This window comes from Taudactylus pleione, unplaced genomic scaffold (assembly GCF_031769625.1).
Source record: "Taudactylus pleione unplaced genomic scaffold, aTauple2 ptg000018l, whole genome shotgun sequence".
Lineage (NCBI taxonomy): Eukaryota > Metazoa > Chordata > Amphibia > Anura > Myobatrachidae > Taudactylus > Taudactylus pleione.
The window spans coordinates 10,715,550-10,739,034 of NW_028284420.1; the positions used below are offsets into that span (position 1 = coordinate 10,715,550).

At 45.1% G+C, this 23,485-nt stretch overlaps 1 protein-coding gene across 2 annotated transcripts in view; it reads right to left on the reverse strand.

Annotated features, from left to right (window-relative positions):
- LOC148540666 (chloride channel CLIC-like protein 1) overlaps nt 1–23,485 on the reverse strand; it is a 330,115-nt gene that overhangs the window by 244,531 nt on the left and 62,099 nt on the right. Inside the window, exon 1 of one of the 2 annotated variants that reach the window (XM_088442558.1) lies at nt 12,465–12,525. The exons of the other annotated variant lie outside the window; for it this stretch is intronic. The gene's annotated coding sequence lies outside the window, so the exon portion shown is untranslated. Of the gene's footprint in view, nt 1–12,464; nt 12,526–23,485 lie in introns of those variants that run through there. 2 annotated transcript variants of the gene reach the window in all.

Here is a 23,485-nt window from a genome sequence, read left to right on the forward strand (position 1 = left end):
AGTCTTCAAAATTCTGGGCACCAGCCAGCCATTCCTCATTTGTGGAAGGCATCTAGAAATAGAAAATATTGATATGGTTAAAAATGTGGACATTGATATACATATTAACATGACATGTTTATTTTTATATTTCAGCCCTCTGCATTGTGAGAGGAACCAGAAGAGAATGTTCTGGCTTTGGATGAACCTCCAGCTCCCCCACAACCTCCAACACCTCCCACAACAGTCAACCCAACTCCTGCCATTCATATCCAGACCATTAGGAGGGGAAAGAAATGACCATGGCAACAGATACAACTGACTCCCTAATCCACCATACCAGTGCAGTACTCAATAGGAGGACTGCAAAACTGAGGGAAATGATGGATTGGAAAGAAAGCCCACAGAAAAAAATAAGGTGAAAGCTGATAGAGGATAGGTGGCTATGAACAGCTTCATTGCAACCCCTATGGCCTACAGTCAAGAGGCTTTCAGGACTGTTTACCATGCTTCCCTTCACACAGTTTTAATCCACCGTTACAGCAGCAGCATGTCCGCCACCCCCAAATCCCTTCCCCTGGGTGCCAGGAACTTCCACCCCAGCAAGCGGCAGTGGGTTGGGGTTTAGTTGTGTGCCATTCAGTGAGGATAGTTTAAACCAGTTTGAGCCTCAGTATCAGAACCTTTGAGACTTTCTTTATAGTTAATTTAGGATTTAGATTTATTTAATGTTACGGTTCTACAGTTTATATATAGTAATATTCTATAGTGTTTGTACAGTTTGATAATATATTTTTCTAATGTTTTATGTTTATTTAAAAAGTTTATTGAAAGTTTTGTATTTATAAACAAAAAAATATTGTTTTTTAAATTTTGCACTTACCTTTAAATATTGATCTTTAAGCAACTAGATGATGGCTTGGCAGTTCTGAGGTATGATCCGGTCCGGCACTTGTGCTGAGTTGATTGTGCTGAACTTAAGGTCTGTCAGGGACCTTCTAGAAGGCAGGAAGCACAGTAAAGCCACCAAGCGTTGTTATGTGGGTATGGTTCTCCTTAAATAGGCATCTTCCGGCCCTATGTTGGGAGTAACCAGTTGCAACAGCTCCTGAAAGGTGTGGTCATCCATTCATAGAAAATTCCTGTAGTTGTCATGATTATTTTCTCTAATCTGATTTATAAATCAGATTGAGACAAGGAACTCTCTCCTGAGTAGCTAGTCCTTGATCCAACAGCTCCCATGGATAAGAATCCTTCTCTCCCTCCTCTTCTAAACTCACACGAAGCTTACTGTAGTGACCACATAGGCAACAACAGCTTGCTCACTATTTATTCTCACAGGGAAAATTACAAAGGTAGAATCAACAGTACCAATAGTAGAGCACTGCAGAAGAATATATAACTAGCGTCTACACAATACATAAGCAAAGCCGTAATGGCAAAAATAGTACTTCCTGTTCCTGTATTGTCTGTTCAGTTCAGTCAATTATTATAATTACCATTTTCTAACCTGTAAGCACAATTATGTGACAGAGTATGGAGACACTATATCGCCGAGACGATTTGGAATCAAAAGGATCGTTTGGAACTATACTATTAATGGGTAGTGTGTATTCTGTATATTGTTTTTGGAATTGTTGGGCTGAACTGGTCTAGTCGTTAGCATTGTTTGGCAAAGTCTTAAAGTGTGACTAAGTACTTAAGTGTACTAAAGCTGTGCACACAAGCAGTCTCACACATTGGTGAAACCTGCAAGGAGGGCATTTCCAGCTTCCCGGTCATCCAATAAGGCTGCACATACCAATGGGGATCTTTATTCATCTAGATGATGATTTTTTACAATTACTGTTGAGTTAGCCACAGACGGCGCAGTGTCAGAAGAACTTTGTTAAAAACAACTTAGCTACTGTAGGTAATAAGATCTGCATGCATGGGCCAACTTCTACTCTAAAGCTGGCCACACACTAGACCAACTTTCATCCAACCAGCCAACTAGTTGATTGAAAATCTGGTATCGTATGGGAGTAAATGATGATCAGCAATTTGCTCCAAAATGCCAGAAAACAGATGAAAATGGTCATCAGACAAGTTTGTTAAATGTTTGATCAAAACAATTAGTTCAAACAACAGTTTTTAGTCCATTTTCCGCCATTTGGGAGCAAATTGCTGATTGTCATTTGCTTTAATCCCTTACCAGATTTTCATTCCAACCAATCAACTAGTTGGCTGGTTGGACAGATAATCTTTAGATGTGTGGCCAGCTTTATTCTATGGTTCATGCAAATACCTGTATAGTTAAAGAGCAGCCCAATCTGATCGAATAATAAATGTAACATTTCATTGAATTAAGGGTTATGCTATAGGTTGTAAAGCAAATGAGAATGTATAGCACAAACTGTGCAGCTTGGTTACAACTTCTCACTATAGTTATTTACTGTAAACATGGTGGGCCCATGCCCAGGGTCATACACACCAAGTAGAAGTAATCTGGCAAAAAATAGTTGGAGAATTATCATAATGGGGAAACTCTATTTTGAGTTCAGTTCTTATTTAACATGTGGATTCTTAAAGTGTGCCAACTGCCATAGACGTGTGCCAACTGCCTGAGGAGCTACATGTCTTGCATGCCTGTTTTAAAACGATTGCAAATACCTGGGTAGTTGCTTAGCAAATACCTACGCAACTCCCCAGGTCTTATATAAATTCAAATATAAGCAGAGACAAAAATAAAATCATAAAACAAAGTACTATCCAGTGAAGCTAGAGATTGATACAAACAATCAAAAATGCTATAAGCACAGAGAAAAGGGAAAACTTTAGCGGAGAACATAACAAGCACCCTTTTTCATAATAATAATAATAATAAACCTTAACTGAATCCCATTCAATAACACCATGTAATAAGATCCTGCTTGCAACTTAACATTTTTAATAAAACCTTAAATTTGGTCATTTCAAACAAATAATATAACAAGTAATAAATACTCATTTGGAAGTAATAAAAAAAAAAGGTCTGGGAAATAAACACCATATTTTCTGATTTTAAGTAGAACTATACCATATTTATAATAATGAACTGCTTTCCCTTAAATTGAAAAAAAGCACATGGTCTCACTTTGTGTACAAAATGTGTTTTATATGTATTTCTGCATATATATACTGTATGTATGGATTGTAGCAAATCTATTGTTTCTCCAGTTATACATACAGTAGGGAAACACTATTTTGCTAAAATCAAGATTACAGATATCCACTTTTGCTTAAACACCCAAAATATGCCATCAAACCTGCTTACTCCGATAAATACCTACTGCAATGGTACTGAAGAGCAGTCAGCACTGATCAGTATAAATACATGCTGCATGGCTGTGATCACCAGCATCTGATTGGCTATTCGAGAACAAGAAGGTAGAGAAAGCAAAATAAAATAAAATATACACCAAAATGTTGTATATGGTGCGTTCTTGTTTAATCATCGGTTTTATTTTTGTTGTTTGCTTTTTAAATAAAAGGGCTGCCATTTTTCAGTCATCAGCCCATCCCCAATGTACAGTTATGAAATGCTAGAAGCAAGGCCAGGATTCAGGTCCGTGGCAAAGTCTGGACCCAGGAATTGATCCCTATACCTCGTTATTTGCTATATTGGCAATTCTAATGTAATGTAATGTACCTCAGCTAAAATAATTGACTGTGGCAGTGGTGGAACTAGCAAGTGATGGGCCCAGGAGCAAAGGGGATGTAGTCGGCATCCCGGCGTACGGGACGGCGACAGTCAAAAGACCGTAGCTGAAATCCCAACAGGTCGGTATCCCGACCACCGGCATCCCCAAGGTAAGTATCGGGGTGTTAGGAGGAGGCTAGGGTTAGGCATTAGGGGGAGGGTTAGGATTAGGGTGCGGGGAGGATATGTTTAGGCACAAGGGGGGGTGGTTAGGTTTAGGGTGCGGGGAGGCTAGGGTTAGGCACCGGGGAGGGAGGGTTAGGGTTGGGGTTAGACAAATACTTACCGCTGTTCTCTATGGGAGTCGGGATGCCGCTGTCAGTATTCTGACCAGAGGCATCCCAACAGCTGGGATTTCATACCCAACCCGAGCAAAGATATGCCCCCCTTCCTTCTCCCATGCAAAATCCATATTATTCTTTTCATATAATGTCACGGTCATTTCGAGATATTTTAAGTTTATGGGGCATATTTACTAAGCAATGAATTTACAAATGCCCCGATCTTTACATATTTTGCCATTAAGGCCAATAATAGTAAATACAAACTCAGGCTTGTTTTCATGAAGTATTATTGCCCTTATAAATTTAGCAAGCAAAATCTGTAATAATTGAGTTTGGTAAATACACTGCTTAGTAAATATGCCCCTAAATATCTATGATATGATATGATGTATATGATATGAAAAGAATAACATGAATTTGTAATATGCTATTATTAACTATTATTTAGATCACTATTCACTGTCATCATTTACCATCACTCATTGTGGGCTGGTACTGGCAGGGCAGCTCCTCTCCTCTTCTTTGCGCCGGGGGCGAGTGACGGAAGGGGAGGTAATCCAAACCAGCCGGTACCTGGTCTGCCCCCTCCCCACCAGCACTACTCGCACCAGCAAGTCATCGGCACAACAGTGGTATACTAATGAGACAAATAGTGTCAGAGATTCACACTATGAGTCTCATTAGTATACTACTCAGTGTCCTCACCAGGCTGTTTTCTACGGGCGCATCGCCCAGCAGAAACAGCCTGCTGCCCGGCACTTTCCCCCACTGTGGAATGCTGGCCTCTGAAGTGACCGGAGGCTAAAGAAGCCTCCGATCACTTCAGAGGCCAGCTTTCCCAATGATGCACTGCGCGGGTGACCTCATGACATCACCCGCGACGTGAGGAGCCTGCCCCGCGCGCCTGCTGGATCTATTTAGATCCAGTCAAGCGAGGCAGCGAGAGCGGCCAGCAAGTAAAGGTAAGTGCTGGGCTGGGACCAGGACCAGTCTGGGGGCACTGCATAAGGGACACTTTAAACCTGGGGGCACTGCATAAAGGGGCCAGCCTGGGGGCACTGCATAAAGGGGCCAGCCTGGGGGCACTATTTAAGCCTAGGGGCACTGCATAAAGGGGCCAGCCTGGGGGCACTGCATAAAGGGGCCAGCCTGGGGGCACTATTTAAGCCTGGGGGCACTGCATACGGGGCCAGTCTGGGGGCACTATTTAAGCCTGGGGGCACTGCATAAAGCGGCCAGCCTGGGGGCACTGCATAAGGGGCACTTTAAACCTGGGGGCACTGCATAAGAGGCAAGTCTGGGGGCACTATTTAAGCCTGGGGCACTACATAAGCGACCAGTCTGTGGGCACTACATAGGGACACTACTTCAGCCAGGGGGCACTGCATAAGGGCAAAGCTAAACTACAGGGGGCACTGCATAATGGGCACTTTTGACTGAGAGCCAGTGGGGGAGCAGCCTGACACATTTCGGGCTGGATTGGTAAGGGAGACACCCCTTTTCCCGGGGCGCGCATAATTGCAAAGTTCCCCCACCCGGTTGGACAAAATTTCTGGGGAGAACACTGCTACTGCTGACAGCTGTCCCGGCAGCTCTCAGCGATTAAGGAGTCTGCAGTCAGACGGCCATGTACTCACAGTGAGGCAATGACCGACTGTCTGCGGACCCCTTCATCACTGCAGGCCCCGATTCTGTGCACTGGGTGCACCGCTAGTAGTTCCACGCTTGGACTGTGGCATTCAGCAGAATATAGATTTTTTAAAAACAGGAAATGCTGCAAATTTTACATATACAAAAACACGGCACACTGCCTGTTTATTTGCAAATCAAGTGAAGGAGCATGATTTGGATATACCTGTAATTTCAATCAAATCCCTACCTAGTTAGTGGGGTTGTCTAGATTGCCTGGAGACTGAGGCTACACAGCTTGTCTTCCTAGACTTCTTACAAACGGTTAATTGGTTACATTTTTCTAAGCCTAAAATATTATGTTACAATTAAATTAATATTTTCACATAAGAATGTGTTATCATGTAGAATTAGGTTTGTTATTTACACCTGTTGATTGTATAATTGTGCACACATTACCAGCGGCGTGGTAGAGTTCTGGAACACACTCAAAATACATTATCCAAAAATGTGTAAAATTAAAGGAATGCCCAAAGTATGTACTTGTCCGGGAGAATGAAGCAGCTTTGTTCAGGTGCAGTTCCTACAGGCAGGCGGAAAATGAAGAATTTTAATACAGAATGCAGTATTGGATTGTATACCTTTGTAGCCAACAGCAAAGTACTTAAATCATCAAAACAGAAAATCCAACTTTTATTTAATTCGGAAAATGTTTCACTTTTAGTTCTCCGCTCAAAAGGTAGTTGTCAGTAATGCAGTAGGAGGGTGTCAGAGTGTAAAAAAAAGGGCAGCATGGTTATGTCACCATGTCTGAGGGGGGGGGGGGGGGGGTGATGGGATGTAGTTACCATCCTGGTGCATAAAATGCAGACAGTACTCAGAATTCCGGCTCCAGAATCCCAATGGCTGTGATTCAGACAGCAAGTATCAGGGTTAGGTTTATGGTTAGGAACAAGGAGGAGGGTTAGGCTGCGGGAGAGGACGGTTAGGGTTAGGCTGCGGGGTTGGGTGGGTTATGGTCAGTCTGAGGGGGGGCTGTTAAGGTTAGGCAGCGGGAGGGGGGGGTTAGGGTTAAGCTGCGGGAATGGTGGGTTAGGGGAAGGGTTAGAATACTTACCTGTATGAGTCTGAATTTCTACCGTCGGGATAACGCTGCCGGGATCCTGATTCCAGCATTATCAGAGACACCCAACCCATAGAGACATTCAACCAACATCAAAGTGCAAGCAGGCCCCAGACACTGACACGAAAACCTAGGCAGATACCCAACATGTTAGAGACTGGGAATTTAGCAATGTCTTAGAAATGCGATAAAAAAAGGCTTTAGTCATTCTTGACATAAATAAAAGTTAACTGGTCGCAATCTATATGCGATCACCAGCTGACTGTACTTACTGTGCCCTATGAGGACAGTCTAGCCAGACACACATCAAATACAGATCTAAACATTTCTTCTGACAAAGGTCAGTGCAAAATGTGCACTTAAAATGGCCACGTCTGACTCATAGTTTCAGTAACTCTACTGTAAGTGTAGTGGCTATCGGTTGTGATTAACACTAAATTTGCAAGTGCAGTTCAGGACAGCCATGGTTGCAAAACGGCAGTGATACACTACTGATAAGGTTGATATTCATGTAGCTCAGAACTCAAGCTAAGTAGCTTTTGGGACATGAATTTACTAAGAAAAATTATAAGCACAGAACCAAGCAAAACTGCAGCATCAGTGACATCACTTTGACTTCCTGCATGAAGGTTTGAGATGCTGAATCACTGTAAGAAGTGATTTGTTACCAATGAGCGAATGCTAAATCAGCATTCTGGAATGTGAGGGAGACTTCTGAAATTTTTCCCGGACCTTTAAGAGAGTAGACCACCCTCGCGTGTCTAATCCATTTCAAAAAAGAAGTTGGCAGTCCTGGGAATGAATGATGTGATTCATGATGAATCTCGTCATTAAGCCCCACACCCATGGTGTGATCACGGAATACCAGCTGAACATCCCACTTAGAACATCCCTCCAGTAGTCTCCCGGCCAAGAGGACTACAATGGCCTGGATTAAGAAGCTATCTCACATTGCTAATGGGCAGGTGAGAATGGATCAAGTTCCTTCTGCAAACACATTGCCAGAAAAACAAGTAATAAATTATCATGCAGTACGAAAAAAATTAAAATAAATAAAATTCTGCACTCAATATATTTGAGCAGCTGCAGTAACTTTATAATAGAGTAACAATCAATCATGGGAAACTATTATGCCTTCCTCCTCCTAGCAATGCCCATAACTTAAAATATTTTTGTAATAGAAAACTTGTGTTTGTAGACTAATGCTGGGCATACACTCTACAATTATCGGGCCGATCTGCCCGATATCTGTGGATCGCCTAGATAATTGTAGTCTGTGTGTGGCCGACCGAGGGTTAAATATTGATCGGTCAGGCATGCTGGATCGTCCTGCATGCCTGTCCGATGCGATATCTGCAAGTTAAAATGTTGGCCGCATCGGGTAGTGTATGCCCAGCCGCGGCTGACAGACAGACATTTCCCCTGTTCCTTCCCATGGAAGCAACGGGAAAATGTCTCCTCCCCCAGGGGCGGAGGGCAGGTATCAGGGCCAATACATCGTGAGAAATCTTTCATTGTATGCATGCGATATCTGCAGGCTGCAAGATAAAATGTTTGTTGGCCCAAGAGGCATTTTATCTGGCAATGTATACCCAGCATAAGAAATAAAAAAAACTATTGTCATTTAAACTGAGGCATCATAAAGAGACAAATTTGATATGATTATAAAGGCTCTATAAACCATCTGGAAAGAAAGTGGTTAAAATAAATAAAAAAAAAACCACCTTGTCACTTTGGGGACGTGGTTGTTCAGGTTTTATTAACTTGTTTTCACCTGCCCGCACCCTGTGTACTTGCAGCCAGGCAGCCGTTTTACGCTGTAAACATAGTAGAACTCAATTAATCCATACTTGTACAATAGATCTGTGCCTAACCTCCTAATTTTCTACAGGGGAATTGTTAAAAAATTAACATGCTCTTAACACATTTCTGGCTGACAAAACTCCCAATAAACTTCTACAACATTACAGGTACTTCAGTTCTAGTGGGAATGGGATTGTATTGTTGGCAGCTATTTAGGTGTAAATCCAGACAGCGGAGGTAAGTAAACCTAACCCTCCCCTCCCTAACCCTACTAAACCACCCTTAGGGGTGCCTAACCCTAACCTCCCCCCGTTAGTGCCTAAACCTGACCCCCCCTCCCCACCCCCTAAACCTAACACTCCCGGGGGGTGCCTAACCCTAACCCCGCCTTCCCCTAGCCTAACCCTCCCAGGGGGATGCCTAACCCTAAGTCCTCCCCCTAAAATAACCCTTCCCTCACGCAGCTAAGAGGACAGAGGGGCCGAATTTACCTCGTTCGGTCCCGCGTCATCCTGGATTCCGGCATCGGGACTATGATAGGCGTCAGTATCTCGACGCCTATCATACATCCCCCGCCAGCATTTTGCCGTCAGGATTGTGACCGGCAGTCCCCGTTCTGGTGTACCTGTAGCAAAACAACAGCACAATGCAAGATTGCCACATGTAGACTGCACAAATATAGTCCTAAATAGCACAAGAAAATGTATTATATTACTATTTGAACTTTAGCAACCATAGACTATTAGGTAGATGTATATTAATGCACAGGAATGATTGGCCATATGCCAGATGGGCTGGTGCCCTGATGGGCTAATCTGGCACCTAAAACTTTATTTGCTGCATGGCTGTACTGTACCAATGGGCCATGAGTGGGCGGTCTAACCGAGCAGACGCTTGTGACCTTGGCAACACTTTCACTCCACAATGCAGGCTAGTAGTGGACATCTATAATAGCTTACAGCTGGGCCTATGCAGTCATGGGAAAATAGACTTCATACATATGCTGTCCCACTGACCAGTACAAGAGGCCAATTAAATGTTGCAGAGGGACAGGCCACCTGTTTGACATAACAGCTATATGTGGCGATATACCGGAGCTTTCAAAGGACACAACCCTGATAAATAACACAGGTCTGTAAAATTTAAGGTATTGAAAGCTTTTTTAATAATACTTTTATATTCTTAATTATACTCCTGTGTACATCAAGAAATAGTATATTAAATAAAATTACCACATCACATTTACCTATAAGGGGGTTACATACATTTTTAAGAAAATAAAGAAGTTTAAATTGTTTTGAAATATTTATTGTGAAATACAAAGAACTGTAGATGATATCACTGTGTTTTTGTCTTAATTACATAATAAAATAACAATAAAAAATCACACAATAATAGAAACAAAACCATAATTATTGAACAGATCGTTAATATTTTTTTTTGTCTTCAAACTTCGTTTTGTCGCTTTTCGCTTATAAGCTTTTTCTGTGTCATCTCTGTGTATCATCCAGCAGTAGTCAGCCATCATGCTGACATCCCAACGACCCTGGTATCTTCTTTCTACATCTTTAACGTCTTGGTGGAATCGTTCACCCTGTTCTTCACTGTAGTCTCCGAGATTATTCGGGAAATGCTCAATATGGGAATTCAAAAAATATACCTTTAAACTCATATTGCAGCCAAGGTTTCTGTAACTATTAAGCATTTCCCTGATAATTTCTTTGTAGTCTGGATCCTTGACATTGCCTAAAAATGTTGAAATCACTTGTTTGAACGAAGTCCACGCCGAAAGTTCCACAATATTCATTACATGCCCGAAGCGTTCATCTTTTATTAACTTTCTAATGTCAGGGCCCGTAAAAATGCCTTCCTTCAGTTTAGCATCGGATAGGTTAGGGAATTTGGTCCAAAGATATTTGAAAGTTTCTCCATCTTTAGGCAGTGCTTTTACAATTGTTTAATCAGTCCTAATTTTATATGTAGAGGTGGAAGTAAAACTTTATTTGGATCTACTAAACTTGATTTGATAACATAATTTATTCCAATTTCTAAACTTTTTTAGACAGGGGTTAAAATGAGCCGGCACAGGGCAAAACTGTGTTGCATCTGTTGTATTTGGTTTCACCTTCGCCAGCCCACCTTGTAGTTTTACTTTTTGTGTGTGTGCAATGTTCCTTTAGACCAGGGATGGGGAACCTCAGGCCCAGGAGCCGTATAAGGCCTCCAGAATCATTTGGTCTGGCCCTCAGAGCTTTTTTTCTGCTAGCCCCATCTGGCACCCTGCAGCCAGAATCTATGCAGCAGTGTCGCCTGGAGCATCTTTAGGACGCTTCAGACGGTCACACCACTGCCCTTACAGCTGAGGATGCTCCGGCATTGCTGTAATCACCATCAATTGTGACCCCCGCCCCCATGTGATGTCACATGGAGGAGTGTGGCCTTTACTGGGCCCAGGAATAATGTATATATCAAAATGGCCCTCGGCAGAAAAAAGGTTCCCCATCCCTGCTTTAGACAGTATGGGGTTTAGGCCCTTTCTAGATTTCAGCTCCAAACCCATGTGGACCTTAATCTGGCACTGGGCGGGTGGAAGTTTTATGACGAGAACTGAATTGCAACGTTCTATACAACCAACTGATGTAGGCAGAATACATTTAGTACTTTAAAGAATATGAAAAAAATGACATTCATAAATACATGTTTTGCAGAAAAACGTGATGTCGTATGCAAAATCGGGAGTCATATTCGTGTTCAGAAGCTTTTTCATAGCAGACCTGTGTAATGTGTCTCACTTCCCTCCATTCTCTATCTGACACTGCTTAAATCTTTTATCTTCACTGTAAGTTTTGTGTTTATTGGTCACCATTTGCCCATTCTTGCTCAATCAGCTATTACTGCAAATTAATCTGAATCATGGAATTATTTCTCCTCACTCCACAACAATTACTAAAGAGAGAATGTGAAGCTCTTATGTTTGGGAGTTTAAAGCCTCTCTTTTTTATTTAACCACATCACATCATGAAAATGAAATACATTAGCCCACAGCACATGCTGAAACTATTAGTCCGAGGGCAGCTAACAGCTGTTACAGTATAGGTTATATTACTCGACTGGTAAAGTATGAGCAGGTAAATGTCTTGCAAAGTTCCTGGGCTTGAATTAAAACAAATTAGTCACAGGTAATTAACAAAACTACTGAACTATCAAAGAGGGATTTTGATGGACGAGAGAGTCAAACTTTAGTCTACTGCTGTGAAAATCACAAATTCTTTTGTGCTTTGTATATATAACTTTGAAAGTTACAAAGGCCAGAGATGATATGAATCAAATGTTACACTGCTTAAACTTCCAAGGCCGCCCAGCATGATGTAAGGTGAAACAGTTGAGTTGGCTTTTTGCAGAGCATCGCACCTCATATGGGGTTATTAATGAATGGGAACAATGTACGGTTTTGTCCTACCTCGAAGGGCACATCTCTATCTTACATACCCCCAGGAATAATTGTGATCACAAAGCACCTGCTGCTGATTTGAATATGCAATTGTATAAGTCACTGTGATCAGGGAAAACATGATTTCTTCAGTGGGCCTAGAAAAATGGATCATTACCATGTGTTAGGATCTGAGTTGCTGCCAGCGAATGTTATGCAAAGATTATATCTGGAACAAGTTCAAAGTAATTCTAGCAATACTGGCAGTAGACTCAATTTAATAAACTAAGGATCATTTCTTTTTTTCTGCAAACACTGCTTTGTGTCGCTTACCATAACACATGGGGTGGAAAAATATTTTTCTTCTTACCCTCTCGCTAAACACACGTAAAACATTTTTCCAAGACCCTAACAGCAGAGTCCATTTTTGTCACTTATCCCTGCCTCATAGTTAATTTATGCATTACTACAAGGCAATGCTTACCAAGTACGTACATAATTATATTTTGACAACGTAGTTGCAGGACGAATACATCAAGGTCTATAAAGATTGTCATCAAAGACGTGGGCCAACACAAAAGCCTCAAAGAGTAGCATTTGTCCCTACAGTTAGATAGTCCTCCTATAAAAGATTATGGCACATTTAGACATACATATTTAATACAACACACATGGCCAAATGTAATAGGGTGCAGGATTCTGAATTTACTCTATAAATGTATTTTACGGATAAACTGACTTGATTGCTATATAATTTATTGGTTTCCAAGTGAAAATGTACCTTACATTTAAAACTTAGGACCCTATTCAATTAGCGGCGAAAAACGGACGTTTTAACGTTTTAAGTAGTATAATGCTGTCAAAATGGCTAGAAAAAGATGATTAACAAAGGAAAACAGACTATTAAAACCCTTTCCTTTAGAGAAATTGAAAAGCGAAGGTGTCAGCAAGTGCAGTTTACTATACCATCAAAATGCATTTGGAAACATGGGAGATAACTCAGACAGGAATCACAAAAGAATCAGAAGACAAGTTTCTGAAAGTCTACAACTTGCATGATAGGAATTAGGACAACAGCCTCAAGTACAACTGTGTAGAGAAGACCTCAAGCTGCAGGTTTGATAGGTTGAGTGGCAGTAAGAAAGCCATTGCTAAAATGGCAAAAATAAGAAAACGAGACTGACATTTGGCCATAATACACTGCCAAAGGACAACTTATGGACCAATGAATCAAAACATTTTCGTCCTGCAGTGTTTTTGTATGCCATCAAAATGGACAATAGGATGGTGTGACTGGATGACCTCGTCTCGTCAGGTGATCAGAGATTATTTTTGATCCCACTGGAATTTGAAATATTACAGCCAGTAACCGCCTGTTACTGACTCCACCAACTGTAGTGGGCATGTAATGTGCTGCCACCGAGCTCCTACACTGGCACTTGGAACTGCTAACTTCCACCCAGGCTCCTACACTGGCACATGGAACTGCCTACTTCTGGGTATGTTGCTGCTGCAACACTTCCTGGATAGTGTTGGCTAACTTCCACTGGTCCCTCAGCATCAACCAGTCTCTGCAAGGTAGCTTGGAGACACTGGGCTCAACCCAGAACAGCCGGAGAACAGAAAAGCAGTTTGTGCTATTCTGTTGGTCACAGGATACAAGTAGAGGCGTTATCTTAAAGGCAAGATGTTTATTACTCAAAAGTCTTTAAAAAGACAGGGTTTGATTCACTACAGATCGCTATTGCTATCGCAATAGCGATTAGACACGCAATCTCACTGCGAAGATATGATAATGATTGCAATCCCAATGCCATCGTAGCCTAACATAAGGACGCCCCATTTACCTTACAAAAATCTGTAATAATTAGCGATGCGGCGAAACCATCGGTGACAGAGTACAATCGCAACCTCAAGAACTCTTGCACAAGCTCTGACCTTACTCAGAAATTGCTAACCTCATCGCACGCAGGGAAAAGCCAAGCTGTGTATGGCATCGCAGTGGCTAATTTATGAAAACCCTGTAATGGCGTTCAAACGCTCAGGCACGTATGCGTTTCGCTGACCACTCCCCCATCACCACCCCCAAATGGTACTTCCTGTCAATCATTCTGCGATGGTCTGCATGGTCACTGCGATCGCAGTCCTGATCACAGTTGTCTTTGTGCACTGCGATGCATACACTTGCGCAGAACGCAACAATCGGCCGATTGCGTGCGTAATCGCAGTTGCGACCGATAGTGAATCAGGCCCTAAGACCCGTCAGTAAAGGAGATGGGGACTATCCACAGCATACAGATGTTAAGGGGCACATCCACTAGGCGACTAGTGAAGGACTGAACGATAATCGTTTAGTCATTCAGTAAACTCTGCAGTGCCTACACTGAACGATATATCAAATTAGCTAACCAGGGGCCTGATTCAGACCCACTCGCGAGCGGCTGTCCGCTCGCAAGTGGGTCGATGTTATGCACTGAGCATGCGCACGACGGAGGGAGCTCCGTCGTGCGCATGCGCCAGACGCGACGAGCGAAGGAAAGTCCTTCGCTCGTTGTGTCCGATCAAAGGGGGCGTGCTGTCAATGTTGATTGACAGCACGCCCCCTTTGGTGGGCGTGCCGGGGGCGTGCCTCCCTGACGGGGGCGTTCCCACGGGAACGCCTCCCGTCAGAAGCCGGCCCACTGACATCACTAGTGATGTCAGTGGGAGTGATTTTGGCTCTGATAGAGCCAAAATCACTCCGGAGCTTGCGGTTGAAAACCTCAACCGCAGGCTCCGGCTCGCAATTTCGATGGTCGCGATGGTCTCGACCATCGCGACCATCAAAATGCACGCTCGTATAGCCTGTGGGTGGTGACCCACAGCTATACGAGCGTCCAGGAGGACGCTCCATGAAAATGGAGCCCGGCCCTCATTCAGAGCGTGCGCTCTGCTCAGAGCGTACGGCTCTGAATGAGGGCCCAAATGTTCTCCTTCCTTTCATACATATACCACTTGAACCAGTTTCTCTTTTCTAAAATACCAACTGATTTAGGCTATAACGGTCTCTCAAAATGTAAATACAACTCACATTTCACAGGAACTGGTAAACTCCCATCCTTTCAAATACCTACGGTATGCATCAAACCAGTTTTGCTTTCCTAAAATACAATCTGATTTACACTTTCTTAGCCATTTTCCACAACACAGGAATAGCACATTTCAAATAAAGGCCCTGATTCAGACCCACTCGCAAGCGGCTGTCCGCTCGCAAGTGGATCGATGGTGTGCACTGCGCATGCGCACGACGGCGGGAGCTCCGTCGTGCGCATGCGCCAGACGCGACGAGCGAAGGACTTTCCTTCGCTCGTTGTGTCTGATCAAAGGGGGCGTGCTGTCGATGTTGATTGACAGCACGCCCCCTTTGGTGGGTGTGCCTCCCAGACGGGGGCGTTCCCAAGGGAACGCCTACCGTCAGAAGCCGGCCCACTGACATCACTAGTGATGTCAGAGGGAGTGATTTTGGCTCTGATAGAGCCAAAATCACTCCGGGCCTTGCGGTTCAGAAACTCAACCGCAGGCTCCGGCTCGCAGTGGCGATGGTCGTGATGGTCTTGACCATCGCGGCCATCAACCTGCACGCTCGTATAGGCTGTGGGTGGTGACCCACAGCTATACGAGCGTCCAGGAGGACGCTCCATAATTATGGAGGACGGCCCTCATTCAGAGCGTGCGCTCTGCTCAGAGCGTCCGGCTCTGAATGAGGGCCAAAGTGTTTTACACAAAGGTTTGGGCATTACATTTCACATTAGGGCCCGTATTCAATTTGAGGCGAAAAGCCGTTCTCGTGTGTTTTTGGGGAAACTAATCGCTGATGACGTCATTTCGCCAGGCGGAAAAGTATCGCAGTATTCAATTTGAAAGACTTTCCGCCTAGGCGGAAAGTCAATGCAATGTAATAGGCGAAAAAGTTTTGCCTATGAATAGCAGGCGGAAAAAAGTGCAGAATTGGGGTTTTGGGGTGCAACATTGCGGGAACCCCCGTGCAGCCTTCAGACAGTCCCTCAAAGGTAAACTGTGTAAAAAAAAATTAAAAAACAGTTAAGGACACCCAAAAAAATCACTTTGAATTTGAGGGCGAAAAAAAAAATGTTGGGGGACAAAGTTAAAAACTAGCGAACTTGACTCTGGGCGGGGGGGGGGGGTCCCCGAGTATGCCCCAAGTGTTTTTTTCATTGCAGGGGCTTGCGGCAGGTGGATTTTTCAAGTTTTTTTAAACTTAACTTTAGCGACTTTAAAATATGCTGGCCCCCATTTTCAAGTACCCCAAATTTTCTGGGATAAGTTATTTTCTGCAAAAAAAACTCCAGAATACTATTCTGCACCACTTATACAAAAACGCTATTTAGCAGCTATTAAGCCCGTTTAAAAACACCAAATACCTTCAGCCAAATCGGGGGTAACCATAGCTAACCCCCATGTCAGAGCATCTTTTGGGGGGTGTCAGGCTGATTTCCCCAAATCTGACAGTACTTTCCGCTTGTTTAAGTTTCGCCGGGTCCCGTTTTCACCTACTTTCAAATTGAATACGGGAATTAGAGGGCACGTTCCGCCTGCAAAACACGCGATTTAGGCGAAAAGTCCGGAAGGCGAAAAGGCGGGTCCGCTCAAATTGAATACGGCTCTAGGGGCCCCATTTACTAACGAAACGAAATGCCAGCGGGAATTTTCGTTTAGTATCACTGTGATACAAACGAAATTCCACTGATATTTAGTAATACTTACCCCTCCGGCGAGGTCCCACGAAGTCCAGCGGAATCCTCGTCCTCGACGCAGTCCTCTGCTGTGCTGCTGGCAGCCTAACGCTGCCAGCGATGGGCTCCAGTGTCATGCGCAACGGTCTGTCTGCGCATGACAGGGAGACCCGGCAGTACCTGGAAGGCTTCGTTGAAGCTGGAAAGGCACCGCCGGGTCTCCATTGCCGGCAATGGGACCCGCATCGCTCTCGCCATATAAAAGATGGCGAGAGCGATGCTGTAAAAACAGCGGTAATCTAAGGATTACCGCTGTTTACTAAATAAATAAGCCTGGCATAACCCCTTTAGCGAGCGCTAAAGGGGTTATTTTTCGTTTGTAAATGGGGCCCATGATCTTTTCTAGGTCAGAATAATTATATCACTTATTATGTGAATGTCCTAGGAACAATTGGATTCCAAATGTAAATGCCTTGTAAAACAAAATCATCTTACAATCGTCCTGTAACTACATACATAGTCCATACATTAAAACAAGTGTTCCTACAATTCTAGAACTGTGCACAGAGCATTAAATATAATATCTTAATAACATTAAATATTCATTTACAGTACATGTAATATAGTTCAAATTAAAATGGCACTGTAGCACAAGGGAGTAACCGACTCAGTGTTACAGCAGCCATCTAAGTCATATGGGGGAGCAGAGGGACCTGGCTCGGGACTGGGACCCAGTCACAATCCTCCCCCCCCCAATCCATGCATTCAACCAGCGGGTCATGTCCCAACAATTTGGCTCCTTCAGGCTCCTCCTGACGAGACAGTCTACCTGCATTGCTGTGGGCCTTGCCTTGCTTGTGGATAGTACGAAAGTCATAAATCTGAATGGCAAGGCTCCATCGCAACAGTCTGCCATTTTCCCCAGTGGTGTGTTGTAGCCACCTTAAATGGTTGTGATCAGGTCACCAAAGTTAAATGTCAGCCATAGAAATAGGCCTGGAGCTTCTTCACAGCCTAAACATTTGCCAAACATTAATTTTCAATTGTGGCATTTTATTTATGATTATGTTAATTTGTCTAGTGTTCCCACTAAGCTGTTTTAGCAGGGCGCCACGCACTGCCCGATTTTAAAAGGGCAAAATGTGCCGGGCCCTTTTAGGAAAGCCCCACTAAAACAGCATGCCCTGTGCCTTACCCACCTGCGGGAAGCAGTGGGAGGGAAAAGTTGCGGTGACTGATCATCGTCGGGAGAATAGATGCTGTGCGCATGATATCTATTCACAGTGATGGCAGAGCTTGTGGTAAGCCCAGCACCTCCGCAAGTGCAGGGCACACCCCCAAGTGTGACGAATTAGGGGGTGTATCACAAAAACATGCCCCCTCGATGATTGTCCACGGCCCCGTTCCGGGAGCGCACGAACATGCATTGTGGTGGCGTACAGAGCCAAAATTATGAAAATTATGTCAGTGTCCAAATAAATATGGACCTAACTGTATATTGACAAAAAAGTACATTAGAGGTGACCTGAATTAATTGATGTGTAATATATTCAAGTTCAACATAAGGATTTTTCTAAGAAACTCTTCGTATCAAGGATCATACAGAAGACCAGGTATCTCCAACTGTGAATGAAACAAAGACCGTTTACATTGAGCGGGGATCTTTACTTGATGAGTAGTTAAGCTGTGGAATTCCTTATATGAAGTAGTGTGCCAACTTACTTGGAATAAAAAAACAAAAACAAACGTGGAATACCTACAAAAATTGCTAACTGTAGCTATAATTAGTAAAGGAACATTATGGGTGTAACGAGCCAGGAAAAACATATTTTTACCTCCCCTGCGGCTAAATTGGCAATTGTTAGACTAGGGGTGTTATTCAATGGTATTAGAAATTATATAAAGGTAAACAATTTTGAATTGTCTTTTTCAGTTTAAGGGCGGTATTCAATTAGTTTCGCATCTGCTAGAAAGTTTCGCCTGCCGGACTTTTCGCCTACATCATGTGTTTTGGACATGGAAACTTATTGTGCGCGCCCCCACTATTCGCCGTATTCAATTACAAACCAGGCGAAAACGGCAAGCAGGGAATGCGGAATAGGCGGTAAGTACTGTCAGAATTGGAGAAATCAGTCTGAACCCCCCAAAAAGATGCACTAACATTGAGGAAAAATGTAATAGTGTTCCAATAGGCCTAATAAAACTATTTGGGGTACTGAAGTTGTTTAAAAACCTTATTATTAGCGTCCTTGTAAAAGTGGTGAAGAATGGTATTAAGCTGTATTATTTGGTGAAAATAAGTAATCCTGTTAAATTTGGGGTACTTGAAAATGGGTGCTAGCATATTTTTATGTCTCTAAAGTGAAGTTTTAAAAAACGTGAAAACGCACCTGTTGCATGCACCTGCAATCCCAAAAACACCTGACCCATCCATGCCGACCCCTAAGAAGGCTATTTTGCTAGTTTTTATGCTTGTCCCCCCACTTTGTACTTTTTCGACCCTAAAATGAAAGTACTTTTTCTGCGGTGTTCTTATATTTTTCCCCAAAATTTTTTGACACAGTTGTCCTTTGGGGCGCTGTCTCAAGGGTTCTGAGTGGTTACCCCACGTTTGCACCCCAAAATAAAAATTTAGCACTTCTTTTCTCCTGCTATTCTTAGGAGAGTCTTTTTCACGTATTGCATTGCACTGACTTTCCGCGTAGGCGAAAACCAGCTGGAATTGAATTTGGAGATAAGTTCCGACCACACGAAAAGCCCAGATAAGTGATACTTTTCCGCGGAAAACGTCTTTTCGCTTCTAATTGAATACGGCCCTAATTAGGAAGAATAAAACCAGGAGATTAATTCAAGTGTGTGCTATTGGGATACATTTACTAATCACCAAAAATTTTAAACAAAATATTGGAATGCCTATTAGTCTTCAATTTATTTGGACATGGCTCCGGTATTGTAGGAGCATAAATATCAATAACATAACGTAAACAAATTCATAAATCAAACTGCTGAAATGTTGGCCTAGGCTACTAATATGAGATATGGTAAGAACTTACCTTTGTTATCTCTATTTCTACGAAGTCCATAGGGTTCCACAGGATACCTTGGGGTATAGGTGATGACATCAGGCATCAGGCACCATAGAGTTAAGTTTTCAGCCTCCCAGGATGCACTAGGGTCCCCCTTTTATACCCCGCCCCCGAGCCAAGGCATCTCAGTTACGTACCAAGCCATAGGCCGGAGGAGGAGAAGGAAGAGAGAGAAAAAAGCTCTGGACACACACAAGAATCACATTCTCACCAAAGGGAGACGGAAAAACCGGTGACCAGAGTAAAGCCCATCTGCAGCACAGGTGCGACAGGGCGGGAGTCCTGTGGAACCATATGGACTTCGTAGAAATAGAGATAACAAGGATAAGTTCTTACCATATATCATATTTTCTACTTCAGGGTCCATAGGGTATCCACAGGATACCTTGGGGATGTCCCAAAGCAGTATCCTTTAAGGGTGGGGACTCTCCTGTGCAGAAGGAGAATCCGCCGCCCGAAGGAAGCATCCTGAGAGGCGAAGGTGTCAAACCTGTAATACCTCACGAAGGTATGGACAGAGGACCACGTAGCAGCCTTGCAGATCTGGATTGCAGAGGCACCACGTCGAGCTGCCCACGAAGGACCCACAGACCTAGTGGAATGAGCCTTCAGAGAAGGAGGAACCGGTAGGCCTTCATGAAGATAAGCTTCAGAAATAGCCATACGGATCCAGGCTGCCAAAGTTTGCTTTGAAGCAGGCCAACCCTTTTTACGGAAGCCATAGAGGACAAACAAAGCATCAGACTTCCTAAACGAAGAAGTGCGGTCAACATAAGTCCTTAAGGCCCGCACAACATCCAAAGAGGCCTCACCCACGGAAAGACCCGGTGAGTTAAAGGCCGGAACAACGATTTCCTCGTTAACATGAAACTGGGAAACAACTTTGGGAAGAAACTCGGGCCGAGTGTGGAGTACTGCTCTGTTCCCATGAAAAACCAAGAAAGGGGGTCTACAAGAAAGAGCCCCTAACTCAGAAACACGTCTGGCCGAAGCAATAGCCAGAAGGAAAACAGTCTTAGCTGTTAGCCATTTAAGATCCACTGATCCCAGTGGTTCAAACGGCGGTCCTTGGAGAGCCCTCAGGACCACAGCCAAATCCCAAGGCGCCACAGGTGGAACAAAGGGCGGCTGAATGCGGACAACACCTTGCATAAAGGTGCGCACATCCGGGATTGTAGCAGTCCTACGGTGAAACCAGACAGACAGGGCCGAAACCTGTACCTTCAAAGAAGCAAGGCGAAGCCCATGATCTAGTCCCGCTTGCAGGAAGGCGAGAATTCGAGACAGACGAAACTCCAGCGGTGCATAACCTCTCGGTCGACACCACTGGAAGAACGTATGCCACACGCGATGGTATATCCTCGCGGAAGACGGTTTCCGAGCTCGCAACATGGTACGCACCACAGAGCTGGAAAACCCCCGGGACCTCAGCATGGCCGTCTCAACAGCCATGCCGTCAAAGACAGCCGAGTCAGGTCCGGGTGACGACAAGGACCCTGAGACAGGAGGTCCGGTCGTAGCGGCAACCGCAGAGGACTGTCCACGGACAGACCCTGAAGGTCTGAGAACCAGTGCCGTCTGGGCCACGCGGGAGCTATCAACAGGAGCGTCCCTCCTTCCTGTTTGAATTTCCGGATTACCCGTGGAAGAAGGGAGACCGGAGGGAACAGGCATGCGAACCGGAACATCCACCGGACGGACAGAGCATCCACCAGAGACGCCCCTTCGTCTCTTGTGCGAGACCCGTACACCGGCAACTTGTTGGTGTGCCGAGACGCCATGAGGTCGATCTCTGGAAGACCCCATCTGTCCACCAGTAGTTGAAAAACGTCCGGGTGCAGGGACCATTCCCCCGGATGAACGCCCTGGCGACTTAGAAAGTCCGCCTCCCAATTGAGCACTCCCGGGATGAAGACCGCTGATATGGCCGGAAGATTGCGCTCCGCCCAAACCAGGATCCGAGACACCTCTACGAGAGCCGCCCGGCTTCGGGTTCCTCCTTGCCTGTTTATGTAGGCCACGGTGGTAGCGTTGTCCGACTGGATCTGTACCGGGTGACCCTGGAGAAACCGATGTGCCTGCTGGAGAGCATTGAAGACCGCACGGAGTTCCAAGATATTGATTGGAAGCTCAGCTTCTGTCGGCGTCCACCTGCCCTGGAACAAATGTGGACCCGAAACTGCTCCCCAGCCCCGAAGGCTGGCGTCCGTTGTCAACAGGACCCAATTTGGAACCCAGAACGGACGTCCCTCGCTGAGGTGGGTCGTCTGTAACCACCAAGCAAGGGACAGGCGAACCTCCGGGGTGAACACAATCGTCTGGGACTTCAGAGACTGAGGCAGCCCGTTCCACTTGGACAGGATCAGGTGCTGCAGAGGTCTGGAGTGAAACTGGGCATATTCCACCATGTCGAACACCGACACCATGGAGCCCAGTAACCTCATCGCCGAGTGTAGAGACACCCGGCGGCTGTGCAGACAACTGCGCACCCTTGACTGTAAAGCAGAGATCTTTTCCTCCGTCGCGAAGATCTTTTGCTGTCCCGAGTCCAATAAGGCTCCAAGATGCAGAATCCTCCGAGACGGGATTAGAGTGGACTTCTGCCAGTTGATTAGCCAGCCGTGCCATTGCAGCAGGGCAATGGTCAGGTCCAAGTGGCGTAACAGGAGCTCTGGAGATCCCGCCACCAATAACAGGTCGTCCAAGAACGGCAACATGCGGACTCCCTGCAGCCGCAGAGAAGCCGCCATGACCGCCATCACCTTGGTGAAAACACGTGGTGCTGTCGCCAGGTCAAAAGGTAACGCCCGAAACTGGAAGTGGTCGCTGTGGATTGCAAACCTGAGGAACTGTTGATGGCGCAAAAGAATAGGGACATGCAGGTAAGCGTCCTGTATGTCCAATGACACCATGTAGTCCCCAGGTTCCAGTGCCAGAATGATGGACCGTAGGGTCTCCATCCGAAACTTCGGTACCCGCAAAGACTTGTTGAGTGCTTTGAGGTTGAGAATCGGACGATACGACCCATTGGGTTTCTGTACCAAAAAAAGATTTGAATAGAAACCCTGGCCCCTCTGGGAGAATGGAACAGGCACTATAACTCCAGCCTGGAGCATAGTGTGCAATACCTTCCGCAGCTCCGTAGCCTTGTTCCGGTCTGATGGTAGACCCGTGGTGAAGAATCGAGCCGGGGGTCTGTGCCGGAAGGAGAGGGCGTACCCGTGGGAGACCACCTCCAGAACCCAAGTGTCTGTCGTAGTGACCGACCAACAATGGGCGAACTGCAGCAGGCGGCCTCCCACCCTGGGATCCCCCAAAGGGAGGCCCGGACCGTCAGGCCGCAGGCTTGTCATCTGGCTTGGGGGCCGGACGTCTGGTACTCCATGCCTGCTTCCGGGGCTTGACCGATTTCCTAGGGCCAGCCTGACGAGGAAACGACTGTGGTTTGGGCCTGCCCTGGGCCCTAGATGACCGAAAGGACGATGGTCCAGAACCAGAAGGAGCAGCGGCCGACGGGAGACAAGCCGATTTGGCTGCCGCCAGCGTGGCCACAATCTTATCCAGATCCGGACCGAAGAGAACTTCTCCGGTAAACGGCAACGCTTCCAGACCCTTCTTGGAATCTGCGTCCGCCTTCCAGGATCGCAGCCACAAGGTGCGACGAGCAGCTACCGCTGCTGAAGAAATTCTAGACACC